The following is a 7,324-nucleotide window of genomic DNA, read 5'->3' as shown; positions in this document are numbered from 1 at the left end:
TCCTTAGAGTATGGGAGCAAGATTTCTAGGGCCAGTGGTCTGTAATATGGATATGATAGCTGCTTCTGTTCACTCTCACCTGGTCTTTAGACGTTATCTATTCTAGAGAAATCATTAACTCTTTGTCTCTTGCCAGGAGCACATACTCTATTTACATTACAAGGCATGTCTAAAGTCAGGTGGAGGTGCAGGGCCTAGGACTAAGCGAAACAGGAGAAGGAACAAAACCAGATTTTTATGGAGTCCTTCAGTTTCCTTGTTTCAATAGCTTTCTTACAAAGAAAAGTCATTTTAGGCGCTTGGCCATCTTGTGAAAGAATGTAAGAACAAACAGCTACTCTCAGGCCAAGAGATAACCTAATCATATCCAGGACAGTAATACAATGGTAAAACTCTCAATGCTGATTCAAAAGTAAAGATTGACCTTGACATACATTCTTTTTTTTTATAGGCTGAAAAGGTTTTTTTTTTTATTATGTTCAGTTAGCCACTATATAGTACCTCATTGGTTTTTGATGTAGTGTTCATTCATTAGTTATGTATAACACCCAGTGCTCGTCACAACACATGCCCTCCTTAATACCCATCACCCTGTTACCCCCCCCCACCCCTCCCCTCTGAAATCCTCAGTTTGTTTCCCGGGGTCCATAGACACTCATGGTTCCTCTCCCTCTATGATTTCCTCCCCTTCAGATTTCCCTCTCTTCCACTATTGTCCTCTGTGCTATTGCATATGTTCCACATATGAGTGAATAGAGCTACCCTACAACCCAGCAATTGCACCACTAGGTATTTACCCCAAAGATACATATGTAGTGAAAAGAAGGGGCACATGCACCCCAGTGTTCTTAGCAGCGATGTCCACAATAGCCAAACTGTAAAAGGAGCCAAGATGCCCTTCAACAGATGAGTGGATAGAGAAGATGTGGTACATACATATAGTGGAATATTACTCAACCATCAGAAAGGATGAATACCCATCATTTGCATCAACATGGATGGAACTGGAGGGGATTATGCTAAGTGAAGTAAGTCAAGCAGAGAAAGACAATATCATATGATTTCACTCATATGCAGGACATATGTTCTTGAATTATCTTCGCAGGATCTAAATCCTTTTGAGCATTCAGATACCGACCAAGAAAAGCCAAAGAACTGATGATACTGACCCTTGCTGGCCCTCATAACTTTGACCAGGACTCTGTCACCTTGAAATGACTTTTGCCTCCAATTCCATGCTGAATTCCCCATTGCACAAGCCCCTTTATGAATTTGTGTGAACCCTCAGCTTAAAACTTCCCCAGTTTGGTGCAAAAACAATGAATACTGTTACGCTGAAAATAAATTTTAAAAATTAAAAAAAAAAAAACTTCCCCAGTTTTGCTGTTTGAGCTGTTTGATACTGCTGTGGGAAATATCCCTGGTGTTCTCCTTTACTTGCAGAAAGTAAAACTCTTGTTTTTCCTATTATTTGGCTTGGTTGTGTTTTTTGGCTCCACACCCACCAAGAGGCAAACCCAGTTTCAGGTAACAGAATGAAGTAATTCGAGTCAGAAACATAAATGTTTTCCACACATGGCACTTAAGGTCCAGATAAAATGAGATGTCACCAACTAGACCCCAAGAACTATACTACCCAAAGCAATCTACACATTTAATGAAATAACTATCAAAATAACACCAGCATTTTTCTCAGAGCTAGAACAAACAATACTAAAGTTTGTATGGATCCACAAAAGACACCAAAGAGCCAAAGCAATCTTGAAAAAGCAAAGCAAAGCTGGGGGCATAACAATTCCAGACTTCAAGCTATATGACAAAGCTGTAGAGATCAAGACAGTATGGAGCTGGCACAAAAACAGACACATAGATGAAATGGAACAGAATAGAAAACCCAGAAATGGACCCACAAATATATGGTCAACTAATCTTTGATAAAGTAGGAAAGATGATCCAGTGGAAAAAAGACAGTCTCTTCGGCAAATGGTATTGGGAAAACTGGAAAAGTGCATGCAAAAGAATGAAACTGGACCTCTCTCTTATACCATACACAAAAATGCATTCAAAATTGATGAATGACCTAAATGTGAGATAGGAAACCGCCAAAATCCTAGAGTAGAACACAGGCACTAACCTCTGTGACATCAGCCTTAGCAACTTCTTACTAGATACATGGATGGAGTTAGAGTGTATTATGCTAAGTGAAATAAGTCCGTCAGAGAATGACAAATACCATAGGATTTCCGTCATATGTGGAAGTTAAGAAACAAAACAGATGAACATAGAGGAAGAAAAGAGAGGGAAGGACACCACAAGAGACTCTTAACTATAGAAATCAAACTGAGCGTTGATGAAGGGGAGGTGGGCAGGGGATGCGCTGAATGGGTGATGGGTAGTGATGAGGTACTTATTGTGATGAGCATTGGGTATTATATTTAAGTGATTAATTACTGAATTCTACTCCTGAAACCAATATTACACTATATGTTAACTAACTAGAATTTTTTTAAAGATTTTATTTATTTGACAGAGAGGGGAGAGATAACAAGTAGGCAGAGAGGCAGGGGTTGGGAGGTAGGCGGGGAAGGAGGCTCCCTGCTGAGCAGAGAGCCTGATGCGGGGCTCAATCCCAGGACCCTGAGACCATGACCTGAGCCAAAGGCAGAAGCTTAACCCACTGAGCCACCCAGGCACCCCACCAAACTAGAATTCAAATAAAAATTTGAAAAAAAAAAATCAAAGACAAGGTAAGCAGGGACCAGATCCTTTGGGCCTTATATGTCATAATGCACTGAAATAAAGTTCTCAGATACCAATCTAAGCAGCCGTGCAGGGCTGCCTCTGCAAGGGAGAGCCACTGCAGCTGAATCCTGCACAGTTTTTATTTTGTTTTCTTTTGTTTTTATCAGAAAAGCAAGGAGAGATGCCTCCAAGCATGGGAAAGGAGTACAAAGGGATGGCAAATATCTTGAAGCAGGCTTGCGTTTTCCCCTACATAGGCACGCAGGGAGGCAGTCATGGGATAAGTGAGGGGTGGGATGTTTGGGCTGGCAGTCACCAGGTGCAGAAAGGGGAGAATAAGGGTCACATTCTTTCATAGCTTCTCACTTATGCCCTGTCCCTGGGGATCATGGGATCCTGCTCCTACTGAGCCATTGCATTCAACAGCCTGAGAGCCCAAATGCTGGTGATGTTTCAGCTGTTTCCACAGTCACTCCTTGGGGCTTGTAATATATTTTCTAAGAATAACTCCACACTTATAACCATAATAAAGATGCAACTTTTATCTTAAGAGCAATGAGAATCCATTTTTTGAAGTCACTGAAGCCACCCAACAGCCATTCCCCAGCCACCATCTTCCTTCCTAACAGAAACCTGATTTGATTAGTGGGCCCAAGACAAGTACTCAGGAAAGGTAAACTAATCTCTCAGCCTCAAGGGATGAATCCCAGCTGAGCCTAAACTAAGCCTGGTATCCCATTCCCCTTTGTCATGAATTGGCCTGGGAATGTGCATTTACTGAATTTAGGCAAATGATATATAAGAAGTCAGGGGAAGGGGCACCTGGGTGGCTCAGTGGGTTAAGCCTCTGCCTTTGGCCCAGGTCATGATCCCAGGGTCCTGGGATCAAGCCCCACATCCGGCTCTCTGTTCAGCGGGGAGCCTGCTTCCCTTCCTCTCTCTCTGCCTGCCTCTCTGCCTACTTGTGATTTCTGTCTGTCAAATAAATGAATGAAATCTTTAAAAAAAAAAAAAAGAAGTCAGGGGAATTTGGTTGGCTCAGTGGTTAGAGTACATGACTCTTGATCACAGGGTTGTGAGTTCATGCCCTATGTTGAACAGTGGAACCTACTCAAAAAACTAAAAGAAGTCAGCTAACACTTTCTGGGAAGGACTTTGCTCTCTGATAAAAGAGAGAGCAGCTATAGGAGCAAGCCCCTACTCCCAACTTCTTGCTTGGGATGCCGTCCCATGAGAATATTATGTTTGCAATTCATGGTACTTTTAAAATGTGTCCACAAATTATTAGATACTCATCCTTTCAATAAAGTAGAGTCCAATTCCCTATTCTTGAATGTGGTCTATACTTGCTCACTTTTGATGAACATGAAAGAGGACTTAAACTACCACACTTTTGACCTCACTCTATGCTTCCTAATTGATTGTGTTCTTTCCAGCTTATCTCTTTTCTTTTGATGTAACGTTCAATGATTTATTAGTTGTGTATAATACCCAGTGCTCATCTCACCACATGCCCTCCTTAATGCCCATCGCCCAGTTACCCCATCAACCCACCCACCAACCTTTCCGCAGCCTTCAGTTTTTTCCTGGAGTCAAGAGTCTCTCATCGATTGTCTCCCTCTCTGATTTCCTCCCATTCAACTTTCCCTCCTTGTCCTTATGATCCTCTGTGCTATTCCTTATATTCCATATATAAGTGAAACCATGTGACTGTCTTTCTCTGACTGACTTATTTCACTTAGCATAATACCCTCTAGTTCCATCCATGTCAATGCAAATGGTGGGTATTCATCTTTTCTGATGGCTGATGAATATTCCATTGTATATATGAACCACATCTTCTTTAGCCATTCATCTGTTGAAGGACATCTGGGCTCCTTCCATAGTTTGCCTATTGGGGACATTGCTGCTGTGAACATTGGGGTGCATGTGCCCCTTCTTTTCATACATCTATATCTTTGGGGTAAATACTCAGAAATGTAATTGTTGGGTCGCAGGATAGCTCTATTCTTGACTTCTTCAGGAACCTCCATACTGTTTTCCAGAGTAGCTGTACCAGCTTGCATTCCCACCAACAGTGTTAGAGGGTTCCCCTTTCTCCACATCCTTGCCAACATTTGTTTTTCCCTCTCTTGTTAATTTTAGCCATTCTAGCTTGTGTAAGGTGATATCTCATTGTGGTTTTGATTTTTATTTCCCTGATGGCAAGTGACATGCAGCATTTTTTCATGTGTCTGTTGGCCATTTGTATGTCTTCCTTGGAGAAGTGTCTGTTCATATCTTCTGCCCATTTCTTGACTGGATTATTTGGGTTTTTTGAGTATTGAGTTTGAGAAATTCTTTATAGATCTTGGATACCAGCCCTTTATCTGATATGTCATTTGCAAATATCTTCTTTCATTCTGTAGGTTGCCTTTTAGTTTTCTTGATTGCATCCTTTGCTGTGCAGAAGCTTTTTATCTTGATGAAGTCCCAATAGCTTATTTTTGCCATTGTTTCCCTTGCCTTTGGAGACGTGTCTTGTAAGAAGTTGCTGCAGCCAAAGTCAAAGAGGTTACTGCCTGTGTTCTCCTCTAGGATTTTGATGGATTCCTGTCTCACATTTAGGTCTTTCATCCATTTTAAGTTTATCTTTGTGTACAGTATAAGATCTTTGTCCCACATATCCTTATATAAACCCAGAAGCATGTTCAGCATTTGGGAGACAGTCTTTGAGATGTTAGTCCACTGTTTTACCAGCGTTGGCTTCACTGAAATAAATTCCTTTCTTGTCTCACCATCACTCATCTCTCTGCCTTTGGATTTTGTCAGTGATGAGTGGCTGAATCTGATGTATTTGGGACCCCCAGACCCAGGTGTTCTTGTACCTTCACCCCAGTTACAAACAGAATGTGATAGAAATGACTACATGTGATTTCCAAGACTAGGTCTTAAAAGACATTGTGGATTTTTCCTTACTCTTTCTTAGATCATTCAGTCTGGGGAAACCAGCTGCCATGTCATGAGGACATTCAAACAGCCTGATGAAGAGGTTCATGTGGTTACAAACTGAAGCTCTTATCAACAGTCAGCAAAGAACAAAGGCTTCCTTCCCGTAGCCATGTGAATGAGCCATCTTAGAAATGGATCCTGCAGGGCCACGTAAGCCTTCAGATACCTGAAGTTCTGGCCAACATCCTTACTACAATCTCATGAGAGACTTTGAACCAGAATAAAGTTAGCTGTTTCCAAATTCATGACACACAGAAATTGTGAAATAATAAATATTTGTTGTTTTTTAAATTCGATTAACTATTTGTTAATAGTTAATTAACTATTAATTTCAATTCAATTAACTATTTGTTGTTTTAAGGTATTAAATTTTGAGGTGTTTTATTACTGAGCCTGGGTCCTTGATGACATCAGTGACCTACTGAATTAACCAACCATGGCTCTGCCCTAATCAGACAGGGAGACTGAAGGATCCCATTAAAAAAAAAAAAAAAACACTTCTTTCATTTCTTTGCTCCTTTTCCTGCTTTTATTCTTGTTAGAAACCACCCCTGCCTGCCTTACACATGCCTTGATGTATGTCCTCCTTGTAAAGGACAAGGAGTTAATGACTTCTTTCAGCACAATAGGTAACACCTAAGGAGTGAACAAGCAAGGTCTTCATGAACATTCCCCAAGACTACCTACTCTAAATACCTTGACACCAAGACCCCTTGCTCCAGGGTATAAGTGACTTACAGAGGACACCTGAGCACTAATCCTTGTTCAACCAGTTCCTGGATGCCTGAAAGGACATGTACGCCAGACCATCATTCCCAGTAAAAACCCCCAGACCCCAAAGAAAGAATCATGCTCCTTTCCTTTCTAAGTCTCCCAAATGCTTTGTCTGTATCTGCTCTGTCTTCAATAAACTGTGCTCTCACTTCCTTCTGGCTCCCATCTTATTTCTATCCTGAGCAAAGCCAAGGACCCTCTTGCTGGTCCTGTGGTACCCACTCTGCATCCTCAGACCTAGCCTGCTTGCATTACTATTACCCAATTTCTTATCATTGAGATTAACAAACTCTATACTTTAAGCCACATTTCACTGAGTATACTGTTGCTTGCAGCTGAAAATATCCTTCTACACTGTTGAAGGGATTTAAGCAAGAGTGGTATGATCAAGTTTACATTTTTAAAAGTTCATTCTTGGGGGAGGTTTCACCCCCACTACTGGGGTTATCTTGGACTCGGTAATTGGAACTAATCCTCCCATCGAGAAACAGAAAATCTGGACAAATTCTAAAAGCATCCATTCAAGGTATTAGAGAACTATCAAGGTTAGTGAAGTGTAATGAAGAATTATGAAGTCAAGATTCAAGAGAAAAATGAAACCTAGAGAAGTTAAGTCTATATTTGGGGCTATTTTCCCCATAAGGACATCTACCAATTCCAGAAGAAGCAGAGAAGAGACCTAGCATAACGTTGGTTAGGTTCAGGGGAATATAGAGGAAAAATTAGAATTCAAGGCCTACCAAGGAAAGGGGACTTTCACAAAACATCAGGCTTTGGATTGTGACCTTGAAAGGCACCTTAAGAATAACAGTGAATA

The sequence above is a fragment of the Lontra canadensis genome, unplaced genomic scaffold (assembly GCF_010015895.1).
Source record: "Lontra canadensis isolate GAN:19392208 unplaced genomic scaffold, GSC_riverotter_1.0 scaffold114, whole genome shotgun sequence".
NCBI lineage: Eukaryota > Metazoa > Chordata > Mammalia > Carnivora > Mustelidae > Lontra > Lontra canadensis.
The sequence above is the reverse complement of the archived record's forward strand: the minus strand, read 5'-3'. Positions refer to the sequence as shown.